Raw genomic sequence first — 22,538 nt, 5'->3', positions numbered from 1 at the left:
GTGTTTAGGGCCCCTAAAAGCTTGAAAATCACTTTAAACATCTAATTTTATCTCTAAAAGTGATTATCCACGTACAAATGTGAATTGTCGTTCAAAGACGCAACATTTGAAAATGGACCATTTTTTTCGTTTCTGAAGCATGTCGTAAGGGGGGGTGGTTATCTCTTTCACCAAAAAACAGGCGTTTTTGATTGAACAATAAAGGCCTCGAAATATTATTTTATTTACTTCCCGTGGAGGAGAAACACTTTTTAAGGCCTCAGAATGAGTAAATTGGCCATTTTCATTCACTTTTAGCCATTCCTCAAATCTCGTGTTTAAGGCCCCTGGAAGCATGAAAATCACTTTAAACATCTCAATTTATCTTTAAAAGTGATTTTCCACGTACAAATGTGAATTGTAGTTCAAAGAGGCGACATTTGAAAACGGACCATTTTTTTAGTTTCTGAAGCATGTCGTAAGGGGGGGTGGTTATCTCTTTCGTCAAAAATCGGGCGTTTTTGCTTGAACAATAAAGGCCTACAAATGTTATTTAATTCACTTCCCGTGGAGGAGAATCTCTTTTTAAGGCCTCAGAGTTAGTAAATTGGCCATTTTCATTCACTTTTACCCAATTCTCAAATCTTGTGTTTAGGGCCCCTGGAAGCTTGAAAATCACTTTAAACATCTAATTTTATCTCTAAAAGTGATTATCCACGTACAAATGTGAATTGTCGTTCAAAGACGCATCATTTGAAAATGGACAATTTTTTTCGTTTCTGAAGCATGTCGTAAGGGGGGGTGGTTATCTCTTTCACCAAAAAACAGGCGTTTTTGATTGAACAATAAAGGCCTCCAAATGTTATTTAATTCACTTCCCGTGGAGGAGAAACACTTTTTAAGGCCTCAGAGTGAGTAAATTGGCCATTTTCATTCACTTTTAGCCATTCCTCAAATCTCGTGTTTAAGGCCCCTGGAAGCATGAAAATCACTTTAAACATCTCAATTTATCTTTAAAAGTGATTTTCCACGTACAAATGTGAATTGTAGTTCAAAGATGCGATATTTGAAAACGGACCATTTTTTTCGTTTCTGAAGCATGTCGTAAGGGGGGGTGGTTATCTCTTTCATCAAAAACCGGGCATTTTTGATTGAACAATAAAGGCCTACAAATGTTATTTAATTCACTTCCCGTGGAGGAGAAACACTTTTTAAGGCCTCAGAGTTAGTAAATTGGCCATTTTCATTAACTTTTACCCATTTCTCAAATCTTGTGTTTAGGGCCCCTGGAAGCTTGAAAATCACTTTAAACATCTAATTTTATCTCTAAAAGTGATTATCCACGTACAAATGTGAATTGTCGTTCAAAGACGCAACATTTGAAAATGGACTATTTTTTTCGTTTCTGAAGCATGTCGTAAGGGGGGGTGGTTATCTCTTTCACCAAAAAACAGGCGATTTTTATTGAACAATAAAGGCCTCCAAATGTTATTTAATTCACTTCCCGTGGAGGAGAAACACTTTTTAAGGCCTCAGAGTGAGTAAATTGGCCATTTTCATTCACTTTTAGCCATTCCTCAAATCTCGTGTTTAAGGCCCCTGGAAGCTTGAAAATCACTTTAAACATCTAATTTTATCTCTAAAAGTGATTATCCACGTAAAAATGTGAATTGTCGTTCAAAGACGCAACATTTGAAAATGGACTATTTTTTTCGTTTCTGAAGCATGTCGTAAGGGGGGGTGGTTATCTCTTTCATCAAAAATCGGGCATTTTTGATTGAACAATAAAGGCCTACAAATGTTATTTAATTCACATTCTGGGGTGGAGAAAAACTTTTTAAGGCCACAGAGTGAATAAATTGGCCATTTTCATTCACATTTACCCATTTCTCAAATCTTGTGTTTAGGGCCCCTGGAAGCTTGAAAATCACTTTAAACATCTCATTTTATCTCTAAAAGTGATTATCCACGTACAATGTTAATTGGAGTTCAAAGACCCAACATTTGAAAATGAACCATTTTTTTAATTTCAGAAGCATGTCGTAAGGGGGGGGTTATCTCTTTCATCAAAAATCAGGCATTTTCGCTTGAACAATAAAGGCCTCCAAATGTTATTTTATTCACCTCCCGTGGAGGAAAAACACTTTTTAAGGCCGCAGAGTGAGTAAATTGGCCATTTTCATTCACTTTTACCCATTTCTCAAATCTTGTGTTTAGGGCCCCTGGAAGCTTGAAAATCACTTTAAACATCTAATTTTATCTCTAAAAGTGATTATCCACGTACAAATGTGAATTGTCGTTCAAAGACGCATCATTTGAAAATGGACTATTTTTTTCGTTTCTGAAGCATGTCGTAAGGGGGGGTGGTTATCTCTTTCACCAAAAAACAGGCGTTTTTGATTGAACAATAAAGGCCTCCAAATGTTATTTAATTCACTTCCCGTGGAGGAGAAACACTTTTTAAGGCCTCAGAGTGAGTAAATTGGCCATTTTCATTCACTTTTAGCCATTCCTCAAATCTCGTGTTTAAGGCCCCTGGAAGCATGAAAATCACTTTAAACATCTCAATTTATCTTTAAAAGTGATTTTCCACGTACAAATGTGAATTGTAGTTCAAAGATGCGATATTTGAAAACGGACCATTTTTTTAGTTTCTGAAGCATGTCGTAAGGGGGGGTGGTTATCTCTTTCACCAAAAAACAGGCGTTTTTGATTGAACAATAAAGGCCTCCAAATGTTATTTAATTCACTTCCCGTGGAGGAGAAACACTTTTTAAGGCCTCAGAGTGAGTAAATTGGCCATTTTCATTCACTTTTACCCATTTCTCAAATCTTGTGTTTAGGGCCCCTGGAAGCTTGAATATCACTTTAAACATCTAATTTTATCTCTAAAAGTGATTATCCACGTACAAATGTGAATTGTCGTTCAAAGACGCAACATTTGAAAATGGACCATTTTTTTCGTTTCTGAAGCATGTCGTAAGGGGGGGTGGTTATCTCTTTCACCAAAAAACAGGCGTTTTTGATTGAACAATAAAGGCCTCGAAATATTATTTTATTTACTTCCCGTGGAGGAGAAACACTTTTTAAGGCCCCAGAATGAGTAAATTGGCCATTTTCATTCACTTTTAGCCATTCCTCAAATCTCGTGTTTAAGGCCCCTGGAAGCATGAAAATCACTTTAAACATCTCAATTTATCTTTAAAAGTGATTTTCCACGTACAAATGTGAATTGTAGTTCAAAGAGGCGACATTTGAAAACGGACCATTTTTTTAGTTTCTGAAGCATGTCGTAAGGGGGGGTGGTTATCTCTTTCGTCAAAAATTGGGCGTTTTTGCTTGAACAATAAAGGCCTACAAATGTTATTTAATTCACTTCCCGTGGAGGAGAATCTCTTTTTAAGGCCTCAGAGTTAGTAAATTGGCCATTTTCATTCACTTTTACCCAATTCTCAAATCTTGTGTTTAGGGCCCCTGGAAGCTTGAAAATCACTTTAAACATCTAATTTTATCTCTAAAAGTGATTATCCACGTACAAATGTGAATTGTCGTTCAAAGACGCATCATTTGAAAATGGACTATTTTTTTCGTTTCTGAAGCATGTCGTAAGGGGGGGTGGTTATCTCTTTCACCAAAAAACAGGCGTTTTTGATTGAACAATAAAGGCCTCCAAATGTTATTTAATTCACTTCCCGTGGAGGAGAAACACTTTTTAAGGCCTCAGAGTGAGTAAATTGGCCATTTTCATTCACTTTTAGCCATTCCTCAAATCTCGTGTTTAAGGCCCCTGGAAGCATGAAAATCACTTTAAACATCTCAATTTATCTTTAAAAGTGATTTTCCACGTACAAATGTGAATTGTAGTTCAAAGATGCGATATTTGAAAACGGACCATTTTTTTCGTTTCTGAAGCATGTCGTAAGGGGGGGTGGTTATCTCTTTCATCAAAAATCGGGCATTTTTGATTGAACAATAAAGGCCTACAAATGTTATTTAATTCACTTCCCGTGGAGGAGAAACACTTTTTAAGGCCTCAGAGTTAGTAAATTGGCCATTTTCATTCACTTTTACCCATTTCTCAAATCTTGTGTTTAGGGCCCCTGGAAGCTTGAAAATCACTTTAAACATCTAATTTTATCTCTAAAAGTGATTATCCACGTACAAATGTGAATTGTCGTTCAAAGACGCAACATTTGAAAATGGACTATTTTTTTCGTTTCTGAAGCATGTCGTAAGGGGGGGTGGTTATCTCTTTCACCAAAAAACAGGCGTTTTTGATTGAACAATAAAGGCCTCCAAATGTTATTTAATTCACTTCCCGTGGAGGAGAAACACTTTTTAAGGCCTCAGAGTGAGTAAATTGGCCATTTTCATTCACTTTTACCCATTTCTCAAATCTTGTGTTTAGGGCCCCTGGAAGCTTGAAAATCACTTTAAACATCTAATTTTATCTCTAAAAGTGATTATCCACGTACAAATGTGAATTGTCGTTCAAAGACGCAACATTTGAAAATGGACCATTTTTTTCGTTTCTGAAGCATGTCGTAAGGGGGGGTGTTTATCTCTTTCACCAAAAAACAGGCGTTTTTGATTGAACAATAAAGGCCTCGAAATATTATTTTATTTACTTCCCGTGGAGGAGAAACACTTTTTAAGGCCTCAGAATGAGTAAATTGGCCATTTTCATTCACTTTTAGCCATTCCTCAAATCTCGTGTTTAAGGCCCCTGGAAGCATGAAAATCACTTTAAACATCTCAATTTATCTTTAAAAGTGATTTTCCACGTACAAATGTGAATTGTAGTTCAAAGAGGCGACATTTGAAAACGGACCATTTTTTTAGTTTCTGAAGCATGTCGTAAGGGGGGGTGGTTATCTCTTTCATCAAAAATCGGGCGTTTCGCTTGAACAATAAAGGCCTACAAATGTTATTTTATTCACTTCTCGTGGAGGAGAAACACTTTTTATGGCCTCAGAGTGAGTAAATTGGCCATTTTCATTCACTTTTACCCATTTCTCAAATCTCGTGTTTCAGGCCCCTGGAAGCATGAAAATCACTTTAAACATCTCAATTTATCTTTAAACATGATTTTCCATGTACAAATGTGAATTGTAGTTCAAAGACCCAACATTTGAAAACGGACCATTTTTTTAGTTTCTGAAGCATGTCGTAAGGGGGGGTGGTTATCTCTTTCGTCAAAAATCGGGCGTTTTTGCTTGAACAATAAAGGCCTACAAATGTTATTTAATTCACTTCCCGTGGAGGAGAAACACTTTTTAAGGCCTCAGAGTTAGTAAATTGGCCATTTTCATTCACTTTTACCCAATTCTCAAATCTTGTGTTTAGGGCCCCTGGAAGCTTGAAAATCACTTTAAACATCTAATTTCATCTCTAAAAGTGATTATCCACGTACAAATGTGAATTGTCGTTCAAAGACGCATCATTTGAAAATGGACTATTTTTTTCGTTTCTGAAGCATGTCGTAAGGGGGGGTGGTTATCTCTTTCACCAAAAAACAGGCGTTTTTGATTGAACAATAAAGGCCTCCAAATGTTATTTAATTCACTTCCCGTGGAGGAGAAACACTTTTTAAGGCCTCAGAGTGAGTAAATTGGCCATTTTCATTCACTTTTAGCCATTCCTCAAATCTCGTGTTTAAGGCCCCTGGAAGCATGAAAATCACTTTAAACATCTCAATTTATCTTTAAAAGTGATTTTCCACGTACAAATGTGAATTGTAGTTCAAAGATGCGATATTTGAAAACGGACCATTTTTTTCGTTTCTGAAGCATGTCGTAAGGGGGGGTGGTTATCTCTTTCATCAAAAATCGGGCATTTTTGATTGAACAATAAAGGCCTACAAATGTTATTTAATTCACTTTCTGGGGTGGAGAAAAACTTTTTAAGGCCTCAGAGTGAATAAATTGGCCATTTTCATTCACATTTACCCATTCCTCAAATCTTGTGTTTGGGCCCCTGGAAGCTTGAAAATCACTTTAAACATCTAATTTCATCTCTAAAAGTGATTATCCACGTACAAATGTGAATTGTAGTTCAAAGACGCAACATTTGAAAATGGACCATTTTTTTTCGTTTCTGACGCATGTCGTAAGGGGGGGTGGTTATCTCTTTCACCAAAAAACTGGCATTTTTGAATGAACAATAAAGGCCTCCAAATGTTATTTTATTCACTTCCCGTGGAGGAGAAACACTCTTTAAGGCCGCAGAGTGAGTAAATTGGCCATTTTCATTCACTTTTACCCATTCCTCAAATCTCGTGTTTCAGGCCCCTGGAAGCATGAAAATCACTTTAAACATCTCAATTTATCTTTAAACGTGATTTTCCATGTACAAATGTGAATTGTAGTTCAAAGAGGCAACATTTGAAAACGGACCATTTTTTTAGTTTCTGAAGCATGTCGTAAGGGGGGGTGGTTATCTCTTTCACCAAAAAACAGGCGTTTTTGATTGAACAATAAAGGCCTCCAAATGTTATTTAATTCACTTCCCGTGGAGGAGAAACACTTTTTAAGGCCTCAGAGTGAGTAAATTGGCCATTTTCATTCACTTTTACCCATTTCTCAAATCTTGTGTTTAGGGCCCCTGGAAGCTTGAATATCACTTTAAACATCTAATTTTATCTCTAAAAGTGATTATCCACGTACAAATGTGAATTGTCGTTCAAAGACGCAACATTTGAAAATGGACCATTTTTTTCGTTTCTGAAGCATGTCGTAAGGGGGGGGTGGTTATCTCTTTCACCAAAAAACAGGCGTTTTTGATTGAACAATAAAGGCCTCGAAATATTATTTTATTTACTTCCCGTGGAGGAGAAACACTTTTTAAGGCCCCAGAATGAGTAAATTGGCCATTTTCATTCACTTTTAGCCATTCCTCAAATCTCGTGTTTAAGGCCCCTGGAAGCATGAAAATCACTTTAAACATCTCAATTTATCTTTAAAAGTGATTTTCCACGTACAAATGTGAATTGTAGTTCAAAGAGGCGACATTTGAAAACGGACCATTTTTTTAGTTTCTGAAGCATGTCGTAAGGGGGGGTGGTTATCTCTTTCGTCAAAAATCGGGCGTTTTTGCTTGAACAATAAAGGCCTACAAATGTTATTTAATTCACTTCCCGTGGAGGAGAATCTCTTTTTAAGGCCTCAGAGTTAGTAAATTGGCCATTTTCATTCACTTTTACCCAATTCTCAAATCTTGTGTTTAGGGCCCCTGGAAGCTTCAAAATCACTTTAAACATCTAATTTTATCTCTAAAAGTGATTATCCACGTACAAATGTGAATTGTCGTTCAAAGACGCATCATTTGAAAATGGACTATTTTTTTCGTTTCTGAAGCATGTCGTAAGGGGGGGTGGTTATCTCTTTCACCAAAAAACAGGCGTTTTTGATTGAACAATAAAGGCCTCCAAATGTTATTTAATTCACTTCCCGTGGAGGAGAAACACTTTTTAAGGCCTCAGAGTGAGTAAATTGGCCATTTTCATTCACTTTTAGCCATTCCTCAAATCTCGTGTTTAAGGCCCCTGGAAGCATGAAAATCACTTTAAACATCTCAATTTATCTTTAAAAGTGATTTTCCACGTACAAATGTGAATTGTAGTTCAAAGATGCGATATTTGAAAACGGACCATTTTTTTCGTTTCTGAAGCATGTCGTAAGGGGGGGTGGTTATCTCTTTCATCAAAAATCGGGCATTTTTGATTGAACAATAAAGGCCTACAAATGTTATTTAATTCACTTCCCGTGGAGGAGAAACACTTTTTAAGGCCTCAGAGTTAGTAAATTGGCCATTTTCATTCACTTTTACCCATTTCTCAAATCTTGTGTTTAGGGCCCCTGGAAGCTTGAAAATCACTTTAAACATCTAATTTTATCTCTAAAAGTGATTATCCACGTACAAATGTGAATTGTCGTTCAAAGACGCAACATTTGAAAATGGACTATTTTTTTCGTTTCTGAAGCATGTCGTAAGGGGGGTGGTTATCTCTTTCACCAAAAAACAGGCGTTTTTGATTGAACAATAAAGGCCTCCAAATGTTATTTAATTCACTTCCCGTGGAGGAGAAACACTTTTTAAGGCCTCAGAGTGAGTAAATTGGCCATTTTCATTCACTTTTACCCATTTCTCAAATCTTGTGTTTAGGGCCCCTGGAAGCTTGAAAATCACTTTAAACATCTAATTTTATCTTTAAAAGTGATTTTCCACGTACAAATGTGAATTGTAGTTCGAAGAGGCGACATTTGAAAACGGACCAGTTTTTTTAGTTTCTGAAGCATGTCGTAAGGGGGGGTGGTTATCTCTTTCATCAAAAATCGGGCGTTTCGCTTGAACAATAAAGGCCTACAAATGTTATTTTATTCACTTCTCGTGGAGGAGAAACACTTTTTATGGCCTCAGAGTGAGTAAATTGGCCATTTTCATTCACTTTTACCCATTTCTCAAATCTCGTGTTTCAGGCCCCTGGAAGCATGAAAATCACTTTAAACATCTCAATTTATCTTTAAACATGATTTTCCATGTACAAATGTGAATTGTAGTTCAAAGACCCAACATTTGAAAACGGACCATTTTTTTAGTTTCTGAAGCATGTCGTAAGGGGCGGTGGTTATCTCTTTCGTCAAAAATCGGGCGTTTTTGCTTGAACAATAAAGGCCTACAAATATTATTTAATTCACTTCCCGTGGAGGAGAAACACTTTTTAAGGCCTCAGAGTTAGTAAATTGGCCATTTTCATTCACTTTTACCCAATTCTCAAATCTTGTGTTTAGGGCCCCTGGAAGCTTGAAAATCACTTTAAACATCTAATTTTATCTCTAAAAGTGATTATCCACGTACAAATGTGAATTGTCGTTCAAAGACGCATCATTTGAAAATGGACTATTTTTTTCGTTTCTGAAGCATGTCGTAAGGGGGGGTGGTTATCTCTTTCACCAAAAAACAGGCGTTTTTGATTGAACAATAAAGGCCTCCAAATGTTATTTAATTCACTTCCCGTGGAGGAGAAACACTTTTTAAGGCCTCAGAGTGAGTAAATTGGCCATTTTCATTCACTTTTAGCCATTCCTCAAATCTCGTGTTTAAGGCCCCTGGAAGCATGAAAATCACTTTAAACATCTCAATTTATCTTTAAAAGTGATTTTCCACGTACAAATGTGAATTGTAGTTCAAAGATGCGATATTTGAAAACGGACCATTTTTTTCGTTTCTGAAGCATGTCGTAAGGGGGGGTGGTTATCTCTTTCATCAAAAATCGGGCATTTTTGATTGAACAATAAAGGCCTACAAATGTTATTTAATTCACTTTCTGGGGTGGAGAAAAGCTTTTTAAGGCCTTAGAGTGAATAAATTGGCCATTTTCATTCACATTTACCCATTCCTCAAATCTTGTGTTTAGGGCCCCTGGAAGCTTGAAAATCACTTTAAACATCTAATTTCATCTCTAATAGTGATTATCCACGTACAAATGTGAATTGTAGTTCAAAGACGCAACATTTGAAAATGGACCATTTTTTTTCGTTTCTGACGCATGTCGTAAGGGGGGGTGGTTATCTCTTTCACCAAAAAACTGGCATTTTTGAATGAACAATAAAGGCCTCCAAATGTTATTTTATTCACTTCCCGTGGAGGAGAAACACTCTTTAAGGCCGCAGAGTGAGTAAATTGGCCATTTTCATTCACTTTTACCCATTCCTCAAATCTCGTGTTTCAGGCCCCTGGAAGCATGAAAATCAATTTAAACATCTCAATTTATCTTTAAACATGATTTTCCATGTACAAATGTGAATTGTAGTTCAAAGAGGCAACATTTGAAAACGGACCATTTTTTTAGTTTCTGAAGCATGTCGTAAGGGGGGGTGGATATCTCTTTCACCAAAAAACAGGCGTTTTTGATTGAACAATAAAGGCCTCCAAATGTTATTTAATTCACTTCCCGTGGAGGAGAAACACTTTTTAAGGCCTCAGAGTGAGTAAATTGGCCATTTTCATTCACTTTTACCCATTTCTCAAATCTTGTGTTTAGGGCCCCTGGAAGCTTGAATATCACTTTAAACATCTAATTTTATCTCTAAAAGTGATTATCCACGTACAAATGTGAATTGTCGTTCAAAGACGCAACATTTGAAAATGGACCATTTTTTTCGTTTCTGAAGCATGTCGTAAGGGGGGGTGGTTATCTCTTTCACCAAAAAACAGGCGTTTTTGATTGAACAATAAAGGCCTCGAAATATTATTTTATTTACTTCCCGTGGAGGAGAAACACTTTTTAAGGCCTCAGAATGAGTAAATTGGCCATTTTCATTCACTTTTAGCCATTCCTCAAATCTCGTGTTTAAGGCCCCTGGAAGCATGAAAATCACTTTAAACATCTCAATTTATCTTTAAAAGTGATTTTCCACGTACAAATGTGAATTGTAGTTCAAAGAGGCGACATTTGAAAACGGACCATTTTTTTAGTTTCTGAAGCATGTCGTAAGGGGGGGTGGTTATCTCTTTCGTCAAAAATCGGGCGTTTTTGCTTGAACAATAAAGGCCTACAAATGTTATTTAATTCACTTCCCGTGGAGGAGAATCTCTTTTTAAGGCCTCAGAGTTAGTAAATTGGCCATTTTCATTCACTTTTACCCAATTCTCAAATCTTGTGTTTAGGGCCCCTGGAAGCTTGAAAATCACTTTAAACATCTAATTTTATCTCTAAAAGTGATTATCCACGTACAAATGTGAATTGTCGTTCAAAGACGCATCATTTGAAAATGGACTATTTTTTTCGTTTCTGAAGCATGTCGTAAGGGGGGGTGGTTATCTCTTTCACCAAAAAACAGGCGTTTTTGATTGAACAATAAAGGCCTCCAAATGTTATTTAATTCACTTCCCGTGGAGGAGAAACACTTTTTAAGGCCTCAGAGTGAGTAAATTGGCCATTTTCATTCACTTTTAGCCATTCCTCAAATCTCGTGTTTAAGGCCCCTGGAAGCATGAAAATCACTTTAAACATCTCAATTTATCTTTAAAAGTGATTTTCCACGTACAAATGTGAATTGTAGTTCAAAGATGCGATATTTGAAAACGGACCATTTTTTTCGTTTCTGAAGCATGTCGTAAGGGGGGGTGGTTATCTCTTTCATCAAAAATCGGGCATTTTTGATTGAACAATAAAGGCCTACAAATGTTATTTAATTCACTTTCTGGGGTGGAGAAAAACTTTTTAAGGCCTCAGAGTGAATAAATTGGCCATTTTCATTCACTTTTACCCATTTCTCAAATCTTGTGTTTAGGGCCCCTGGAAGCTTGAATATCACTTTAAACATCTAATTTTATCTCTAAAAGTGATTATCCACGTACAAATGTGAATTGTCGTTCAAAGACGCAACATTTGAAAATGGACCATTTTTTTCGTTTCTGAAGCATGTCGTAAGGGGGGGTGGTTATCTCTTTCACCAAAAAACAGGCGTTTTTGATTGAACAATAAAGGCCTCGAAATATTATTTTATTTACTTCCCGTGGAGGAGAAACACTTTTTAAGGCCCCAGAATGAGTAAATTGGCCATTTTCATTCACTTTTAGCCATTCCTCAAATCTCGTGTTTAAGGCCCCTGGAAGCATGAAAATCACTTTAAACATCTCAATTTATCTTTAAAAGTGATTTTCCACGTACAAATGTGAATTGTAGTTCAAAGAGGCGACATTTGAAAACGGACCATTTTTTTAGTTTCTGAAGCATGTCGTAAGGGGGGGTGGTTATCTCTTTCGTCAAAAATCGGGCGTTTTTGCTTGAACAATAAAGGCCTACAAATGTTATTTAATTCACTTCCCGTGGAGGAGAATCTCTTTTTAAGGCCTCAGAGTTACTAAATTGGCCATTGTCATTCACTTTTACCCAATTCTCAAATCTTGTGTTTAGGGCCCCTGGAAGCTTGAAAATCACTTTAAACATCTAATTTTATCTCTAAAAGTGATTATCCACGTACAAATGTGAATTGTCGTTCAAAGACGCATCATTTGAAAATGGACTATTTTTTTCGTTTCTGAAGCATGTCGTAAGGGGGGGTGGTTATCTCTTTCACCAAAAAACAGGCGTTTTTGATTGAACAATAAAGGCCTCCAAATGTTATTTAATTCACTTCCCGTGGAGGAGAAACACTTTTTAAGGCCTCAGAGTGAGTAAATTGGCCATTTTCATTCACTTTTAGCCATTCCTCAAATCTCGTGTTTAAGGCCCCTGGAAGCATGAAAATCACTTTAAACATCTCAATTTATCTTTAAAAGTGATTTTCCACGTACAAATGTGAATTGTAGTTCAAAGATGCGATATTTGAAAACGGACCATTTTTTTCGTTTCTGAAGCATGTCGTAAGGGGGGGTGGTTATCTCTTTCACCAAAAAACAGGCGTTTTTGATTGAACAATAAAGGCCTCCAAATGTTATTTAATTCACTTCCCGTGGAGGAGAAACACTTTTTAAGGCCTCAGAGTGAGTAAATTGGCCATTTTCATTCACTTTTACCCATTTCTCAAATCTTGTGTTTAGGGCCCCTGGAAGCTTGAAAATCACTTTAAACATCTAATTTTATCTCTAAAAGTGATTATCCACGTACAAATGTGAATTGTCGTTCAAAGACGCAACATTTGAAAATGGACCATTTTTTTCGTTTCTGAAGCATGTCGTAAGGGGGGGTGGTTATCTCTTTCACCAAAAAACAGGCGTTTTTGATTGAACAATAAAGGCCTCGAAATATTATTTTATTTACTTCCCGTGGAGGAGAAACACTTTTTAAGGCCTCAGAATGAGTAAATTGGCCATTTTCATTCACTTTTAGCCATTCCTCAAATCTCGTGTTTAAGGCCCCTGGAAGCATGAAAATCACTTTAAACATCTCAATTTATCTTTAAAAGTGATTTTCCACGTACAAATGTGAATTGTAGTTCAAAGAGGCGACATTTGAAAACGGACCATTTTTTTAGTTTCTGAAGCATGTCGTAAGGGGGGGTGGTTATCTCTTTCATCAAAAATCGGGCGTTTCGCTTGAACAATAAAGGCCTACAAATGTTATTTTATTCACTTCTCGTGGAGGAGAAACACTTTTTATGGCCTCAGAGTGAGTAAATTGGCCATTTTCATTCACTTTTACCCATTTCTCAAATCTCGTGTTTCAGGCCCCTGGAAGCATGAAAATCACTTTAAACATCTCAATTTATCTTTAAACATGATTTTCCATGTACAAATGTGAATTGTAGTTCAAAGACCCAACATTTGAAAACGGACCATTTTTTTAGTTTCTGAAGCATGTCGTAAGGGGGGGTGGTTATCTCTTTCGTCAAAAATCGGGCGTTTTTGCTTGAACAATAAAGGCCTACAAATGTTATTTAATTCACTTCCCGTGGAGGAGAATCTCTTTTTAAGGCCTCAGAGTTAGTAAATTGGCCATTTTCATTCACTTTTACCCAATTCTCAAATCTTGTGTTTAGGGCCCCTGGAAGCTTGAAAATCACTTTAAACATCTAATTTTATCTCTAAAAGTGATTATCCACGTACAAATGTGAATTGTCGTTCAAAGACGCATCATTTGAAAATGGACTATTTTTTTCGTTTCTGAAGCATGTCGTAAGGGGGGGTGGTTATCTCTTTCACCAAAAAACAGGCGTTTTTGATTGAACAATAAAGGCCTCCAAATGTTATTTAATTCACTTCCCGTGGAGGAGAAACACTTTTTAAGGCCTCAGAGTGAGTAAATTGGCCATTTTCATTCACTTTTAGCCATTCCTCAAATCTCGTGTTTAAGGCCCCTGGAAGCATGAAAATCACTTTAAACATCTCAATTTATCTTTAAAAGTGATTTTCCACGTACAAATGTGAATTGTAGTTCAAAGATGCGATATTTGAAAACGGACCATTTTTTTCGTTTCTGAAGCATGTCGTAAGGGGGGGTGGTTATCTCTTTCATCAAAAATCGGGCATTTTTGATTGAACAATAAAGGCCTACAAATGTTATTTAATTCACTTCCCGTGGAGGAGAAACACTTTTTAAGGCCTCAGAGTTAGTAAATTGGCCATATTCATTCACTTTTACCCATTTCTCAAATCTTGTGTTTAGGGCCCCTGGAAGCTTGAAAATCACTTTAAACATCTAATTTTATCTCTAAAAGTGATTATCCACGTACAAATGTGAATTGTCGTTCAAAGACGCAACATTTGAAAATGGACTATTTTTTTCGTTTCTGAAGCATGTCGTAAGGGGGGGTGGTTATCTCTTTCACCAAAAAACAGGCGTTTTTGATTGAACAATAAAGGCCTACAAATGTTATTTAATTCACTTTCTGGGGTGGAGAAAAGCTTTTTAAGGCCTTAGAGTGAATAAATTGGCCATTTTCATTCACATTTACCCATTCCTCAAATCTTGTGTTTAGGGCCCCTGGAAGCTTGAAAATCACTTTAAACATCTAATTTCATCTCTAAAAGTGATTATCCACGTACAAATGTGAATTGTAGTTCAAAGACGCAACATTTGAAAATGGACCATTTTTTTTCGTTTCTGACGCATGTCGTAAGGGGGGGTGGTTATCTCTTTCACCAAAAAACTGGCATTTTTGAATGAACAATAAAGGCCTCCAAATGTTATTTTATTCACTTCCCGTGGAGGAGAAACACTCTTTAAGGCCGCAGAGTGAGTAAATTGGCCATTTTCATTCACTTTTACCCATTCCTCAAATCTCGTGTTTCAGGCCCCTGGAAGCATGAAAATCAATTTAAACATCTCAATTTATCTTTAAACATGATTTTCCATGTACAAATGTGAATTGTAGTTCAAAGAGGCAACATTTGAAAACGGACCATTTTTTTAGTTTCTGAAGCATGTCGTAAGGGGGGGTGGATATCTCTTTCACCAAAAAACAGGCGTTTTTGATTGAACAATAAAGGCCTCCAAATGTTATTTAATTCACTTCCCGTGGAGGAGAAACACTTTTTAAGGCCTCAGAGTGAGTAAATTGGCCATTTTCATTCACTTTTACCCATTTCTCAAATCTTGTGTTTAGGGCCCCTGGAAGCTTGAATATCACTTTAAACATCTAATTTTATCTCTAAAAGTGATTATCCACGTACAAATGTGAATTGTCGTTCAAAGACGCAACATTTGAAAATGGACCATTTTTTTCGTTTCTGAAGCATGTCGTAAGGGGGGGTGGTTATCTCTTTCACCAAAAAACAGGCGTTTTTGATTGAACAATAAAGGCCTTGAAATATTATTTTATTTACTTCCCGTGGAGGAGAAACACTTTTTAAGGCCTCAGAATGAGTAAATTGGCCATTTTCATTCACTTTTAGCCATTCCTCAAATCTCGTGTTTAAGGCCCCTGGAAGCATGAAAATCACTTTAAACATCTCAATTTATCTTTAAAAGTGATTTTCCACGTACAAATGTGAATTGTAGTTCAAAGAGGCGACATTTGAAAACGGACCATTTTTTTAGTTTCTGAAGCATGTCGTAAGGGGGGGTGGTTATCTCTTTCGTCAAAAATCGGGCGTTTTTGCTTGAACAATAAAGGCCTACAAATGTTATTTAATTCACTTCCCGTGGAGGAGAATCTCTTTTTAAGGCCTCAGAGTTAGTAAATTGGCCATTTTCATTCACTTTTACCCAATTCTCAAATCTTGTGTTTAGGGCCCCTGGAAGCTTGAAAATCACTTTAAACATCTAATTTTATCTCTAAAAGTGATTATCCACGTACAAATGTGAATTGTCGTTCAAAGACGCATCATTTGAAAATGGACTATTTTTTTCGTTTCTGAAGCATGTCGTAAGGGGGGGTGGTTATCTCTTTCACCAAAAAACAGGCGTTTTTGATTGAACAATAAAGGCCTCCAAATGTTATTTAATTCACTTCCCGTGGAGGAGAAACACTTTTTAAGGCCTCAGAGTGAGTAAATTGGCCATTTTCATTCACTTTTAGCCATTCCTCAAATCTCGTGTTTAAGGCCCCTGGAAGCATGAAAATCACTTTAAACATCTCAATTTATCTTTAAAAGTGATTTTCCACGTACAAATGTGAATTGTAGTTCAAAGATGCGATATTTGAAAACGGACCATTTTTTTCGTTTCTGAAGCATGTCGTAAGGGGGGGTGGTTATCTCTTTCATCAAAAATCGGGCATTTTTGATTGAACAATAAAGGCCTACAAATGTTATTTAATTCACTTTCTGGGGTGGAGAAAAACTTTTTAAGGCCTCAGAGTGAATAAATTGGCCATTTTCATTCACTTTTACCCATTTCTCAAATCTTGTGTTTAGGGCCCCTGGAAGCTTGAATATCACTTTAAACATCTAATTTTATCTCTAAAAGTGATTATCCACGTACAAATGTGAATTGTCGTTCAAAGACGCAACATTTGAAAATGGACCATTTTTTTCGTTTCTGAAGCATGTCGTAAGGGGGGGTGGTTATCTCTTTCACCAAAAAACAGGCGTTTTTGATTGAACAATAAAGGCCTCGAAATATTATTTTATTTACTTCCCGTGGAGGAGAAACACTTTTTAAGGCCCCAGAATGAGTAAATTGGCCATTTTCATTCACTTTTAGCCATTCCTCAAATCTCGTGTTTAAGGCCCCTGGAAGCATGAAAATCACTTTAAACATCTCAATTTATCTTTAAAAGTGATTTTCCACGTACAAATGTGAATTGTAGTTCAAAGAGGCGACATTTGAAAACGGACCATTTTTTTAGTTTCTGAAGCATGTCGTAAGGGGGGGTGGTTATCTCTTTCGTCAAAAATCGGGCGTTTTTGCTTGAACAATAAAGGCCTACAAATGTTATTTAATTCACTTCCCGTGGAGGAGAATCTCTTTTTAAGGCCTCAGAGTTACTAAATTGGCCATTGTCATTCACTTTTACCCAATTCTCAAATCTTGTGTTTAGGGCCCCTGGAAGCTTGAAAATCACTTTAAACATCTAATTTTATCTCTAAAAGTGATTATCCACGTACAAATGTGAATTGTCGTTCAAAGACGCATCATTTGAAAATGGACTATTTTTTTCGTTTCTGAAGCATGTCGTAAGGGGGGGTGGTTATCTCTTTCACCAAAAAACAGGCGTTTTTGATTGAACAATAAAGGCCTCCAAATGTTATTTAATTCACTTCCCGTGGAGGAGAAACACTTTTTAAGGCCTCAGAGTGAGTAAATTGGCCATTTTCATTCACTTTTAGCCATTCCTCAAATCTCGTGTTTAAGGCCCCTGGAAGCATGAAAATCACTTTAAACATCTCAATTTATCTTTAAAAGTGATTTTCCACGTACAAATGTGAATTGTAGTTCAAAGATGCGATATTTGAAAACGGACCATTTTTTTCGTTTCTGAAGCATGTCGTAAGGGGGGGTGGTTATCTCTTTCACCAAAAAACAGGCGTTTTTGATTGAACAATAAAGGCCTCCAAATGTTATTTAATTCACTTCCCGTGGAGGAGAAACACTTTTTAAGGCCTCAGAGTGAGTAAATTGGCCATTTTCATTCACTTTTACCCATTTCTCAAATCTTGTGTTTAGGGCCCCTGGAAGCTTGAAAATCACTTTAAACATCTAATTTTATCTCTAAAAGTGATTATCCACGTACAAATGTGAATTGTCGTTCAAAGACGCAACATTTGAAAATGGACCATTTTTTTCGTTTCTGAAGCATGTCGTAAGGGGGGGTGGTTATCTCTTTCACCAAAAAACAGGCGTTTTTGATTGAACAATAAAGGCCTCGAAATATTATTTTATTTACTTCCCGTGGAGGAGAAACACTTTTTAAGGCCTCAGAATGAGTAAATTGGCCATTTTCATTCACTTTTAGCCATTCCTCAAATCTCGTGTTTAAGGCCCCTGGAAGCATGAAAATCACTTTAAACATCTCAATTTATCTTTAAAAGTGATTTTCCACGTACAAATGTGAATTGTAGTTCAAAGAGGCGACATTTGAAAACGGACCATTTTTTTAGTTTCTGAAGCATGTCGTAAGGGGGGGTGGTTATCTCTTTCATCAAAAATCGGGCGTTTCGCTTGAACAATAAAGGCCTACAAATGTTATTTTATTCACTTCTCGTGGAGGAGAAACACTTTTTATGGCCTCAGAGTGAGTAAATTGGCCATTTTCATTCACTTTTACCCATTTCTCAAATCTCGTGTTTCAGGCCCCTGGAAGCATGAAAATCACTTTAAACATCTCAATTTATCTTTAAACATGATTTTCCATGTACAAATGTGAATTGTAGTTCAAAGACCCAACATTTGAAAACGGACCATTTTTTTAGTTTCTGAAGCATGTCGTAAGGGGGGGTGGTTATCTCTTTCGTCAAAAATCGGGCGTTTTTGCTTGAACAATAAAGGCCTACAAATGTTATTTAATTCACTTCCCGTGGAGGAGAATCTCTTTTTAAGGCCTCAGAGTTAGTAAATTGGCCATTTTCATTCACTTTTACCCAATTCTCAAATCTTGTGTTTAGGGCCCCTGGAAGCTTGAAAATCACTTTAAACATCTAATTTTATCTCTAAAAGTGATTATCCACGTACAAATGTGAATTGTCGTTCAAAGACGCATCATTTGAAAATGGACTATTTTTTTCGTTTCTGAAGCATGTCGTAAGGGGGGGTGGTTATCTCTTTCACCAAAAAACAGGCGTTTTTGATTGAACAATAAAGGCCTCCAAATGTTATTTAATTCACTTCCCGTGGAGGAGAAACACTTTTTAAGGCCTCAGAGTGAGTAAATTGGCCATTTTCATTCACTTTTAGCCATTCCTCAAATCTCGTGTTTAAGGCCCCTGGAAGCATGAAAATCACTTTAAACATCTCAATTTATCTTTAAAAGTGATTTTCCACGTACAAATGTGAATTGTAGTTCAAAGATGCGATATTTGAAAACGGACCATTTTTTTCGTTTCTGAAGCATGTCGTAAGGGGGGGTGGTTATCTCTTTCATCAAAAATCGGGCATTTTTGATTGAACAATAAAGGCCTACAAATGTTATTTAATTCACTTCCCGTGGAGGAGAAACACTTTTTAAGGCCTCAGAGTGAGTAAATTGGCCATTTTCATTCACTTTTAGCCATTCCTCAAATCTCGTGTTTAAGGCCCCTGGAAGCTTGAAAATCACTTTAAACATCTAATTTTATCTCTAAAAGTGATTATCCACGTAAAAATGTGAATTGTCGTTCAAAGACGCAACATTTGAAAATGGACTATTTTTTTCGTTTCTGAAGCATGTCGTAAGGGGGGGTGGTTATCTCTTTCACCAAAAAACAGGCGTTTTTGATTGAACAATAAAGGCCTCGAAATATTATTTTATTTACTTCCCGTGGAGGAGAAACACTTTTTAAGGCCTCAGAATGAGTAAATTGGCCATTTTCATTCACTTTTAGCCATTCCTCAAATCTCGTGTTTAAGGCCCCTGGAAGCATGAAAATCACTTTAAACATCTCAATTTATCTTTAAAAGTGATTTTCCACGTACAAATGTGAATTGTAGTTCAAAGAGGCGACATTTGAAAACGGACCATTTTTTTAGTTTCTGAAGCATGTCGTAAGGGGGGGTGGTTATCTCTTTCATCAAAAATCGGGCGTTTCGCTTGAACAATAAAGGCCTACAAATGTTATTTTATTCACTTCTCGTGGAGGAGAAACACTTTTTATGGCCTCAGAGTGAGTAAATTGGCCATTTTCATTCACTTTTACCCATTTCTCAAATCTCGTGTTTCAGGCCCCTGGAAGCATGAAAATCACTTTAAACATCTCAATTTATCTTTAAACATGATTTTCCATGTACAAATGTGAATTGTAGTTCAAAGACCCAACATTTGAAAACGGACCATTTTTTTAGTTTCTGAAGCATGTCGTAAGGGGGGGTGGTTATCTCTTTCGTCAAAAATCGGGCGTTTTTGCTTGAACAATAAAGGCCTACAAATGTTATTTAATTCACTTCCCGTGGAGGAGAATCTCTTTTTAAGGCCTCAGAGTTAGTAAATTGGCCATTTTCATTCACTTTTACCCAATTCTCAAATCTTGTGTTTAGGGCCCCTGGAAGCTTGAAAATCACTTTAAACATCTAATTTTATCTCTAAAAGTGATTATCCACGTACAAATGTGAATTGTCGTTCAAAGACGCATCATTTGAAAATGGACTATTTTTTTCGTTTCTGAAGCATGTCGTAAGGGGGGGTGGTTATCTCTTTCACCAAAAAACAGGCGTTTTTGATTGAACAATAAAGGCCTCCAAATGTTATTTAATTCACTTCCCGTGGAGGAGAAACACTTTTTAAGGCCTCAGAGTGAGTAAATTGGCCATTTTCATTCACTTTTAGCCATTCCTCAAATCTCGTGTTTAAGGCCCCTGGAAGCATGAAAATCACTTTAAACATCTCAATTTATCTTTAAAAGTGATTTTCCACGTACAAATGTGAATTGTAGTTCAAAGATGCGATATTTGAAAACGGACCATTTTTTTCGTTTCTGAAGCATGTCGTAAGGGGGGGTGGTTATCTCTTTCATCAAAAATCGGGCATTTTTGATTGAACAATAAAGGCCTACAAATGTTATTTAATTCACTTCCCGTGGAGGAGAAACACTTTTTAAGGCCTCAGAGTTAGTAAATTGGCCATTTTCATTCACTTTTACCCATTTCTCAAATCTTGTGTTTAGGGCCCCTGGAAGCTTGAAAATCACTTTAAACATCTAATTTCATCTCTAAAAGTGATTATCCACGTACAAATGTGAATTGTAGTTCAAAGACGCAACATTTGAAAATGGACCATTTTTTTTCGTTTCTGACGCATGTCGTAAGGGGGGGTGGTTATCTCTTTCACCAAAAAACTGGCATTTTTGAATGAACAATAAAGGCCTCCAAATGTTATTTTATTCACTTCCCGTGGAGGAGAAACACTCTTTAAGGCCGCAGAGTGAGTAAATTGGCCATTTTCATTCACTTTTACCCATTCCTCAAATCTCGTGTTTCAGGCCCCTGGAAGCATGAAAATCACTTTAAACATCTCAATTTATCTTTAAACATGATTTTCCATGTACAAATGTGAATTGTAGTTCAAAGACCCAACATTTGAAAACGGACCATTTTTTTAGTTTCTGAAGCATGTCGTAAGGGGGGGTGGTTATCTCTTTCGTCAAAAATCGGGCGTTTTTGCTTGAACAATAAAGGCCTACAAATGTTATTTAATTCACTTCCCGTGGAGGAGAATCTCTTTTTAAGGCCTCAGAGTTAGTAAATTGGCCATTTTCATTCACTTTTACCCAATTCTCAAATCTTGTGTTTAGGGCCCCTGGAAGCTTGAAAATCACTTTAAACATCTAATTTTATCTCTAAAAGTGATTATCCACGTACAAATGTGAATTGTCGTTCAAAGACGCATCATTTGAAAATGGACTATTTTTTTCGTTTCTGAAGCATGTCGTAAGGGGGGGTGGTTATCTCTTTCACCAAAAAACAGGCGTTTTTGATTGAACAATAAAGGCCTCCAAATGTTATTTAATTCACTTCCCGTGGAGGAGAAACACTTTTTAAGGCCTCAGAGTGAGTAAATTGGCCATTTTCATTCACTTTTAGCCATTCCTCAAATCTCGTGTTTAAGGCCCCTGGAAGCTTGAAAATCACTTTAAACATCTAATTTTATCTCTAAAAGTGATTATCCACGTAAAAATGTGAATTGTCGTTCAAAGACGCAACATTTGAAAATGGACTATTTTTTTCGTTTCTGAAGCATGTCGTAAGGGGGGGTGGTTATCTCTTTCATCAAAAATTGGGCATTTTTGATTGAACAATAAAGGCCTACAAATGTTATTTAATTCACATTCTGGGGTGGAGAAAAACTTTTTAAGGCCACAGAGTGAATAAATTGGCCATTTTCATTCACATTTACCCATTTCTCAAATCTTGTGTTTAGGGCCCCTGGAAGCTTGAAAATCACTTTAAACATCTCATTTTATCTCTAAAAGTGATTATCCACGTACAATGTTAATTGGAGTTCAAAGACCCAACATTTGAAAATGAACCATTTTTTTAATTTCAGAAGCATGTCGTAAGGGGGGGTTATCTCTTTCATCAAAAATCAGGCATTTTCGCTTGAACAATAAAGGCCTCCAAATGTTATTTTATTCACCTCCCGTGGAGGAAAAACACTTTTTAAGGCCGCAGAGTGAGTAAATTGGCCATTTTCATTCACTTTTACCCATTTCTCAAATCTTGTGTTTACGGCCCCTGGAAGCTTGAAAATCACTTTAAACATCTAATTTTATCTCTAAAAGTGATTATCCACGTACAAATGTGAATTGTCGTTCAAAGACGCATCATTTGAAAATGGACTATTTTTTTCGTTTCTGAAGCATGTCGTAAGGGTGGGTGGTTATCTCTTTCACCAAAAAACAGGCGTTTTTGATTGAACAATAAAGGCCTCCAAATGTTATTTAATTCACTTCCCGTGGAGGAGAAACACTTTTTAAGGCCTCAGAGTGAGTAAATTGGCCATTTTCATTCACTTTTAGCCATTCCTCAAATCTCGTGTTTAAGG

Source organism: Triturus cristatus, chromosome 12 (genome assembly GCF_964204655.1).
Source record: "Triturus cristatus chromosome 12, aTriCri1.1, whole genome shotgun sequence".
Classification (NCBI taxonomy): Eukaryota; Metazoa; Chordata; class Amphibia; order Caudata; family Salamandridae; genus Triturus; species Triturus cristatus.
This window is presented reverse-complemented; position numbering follows the sequence as displayed.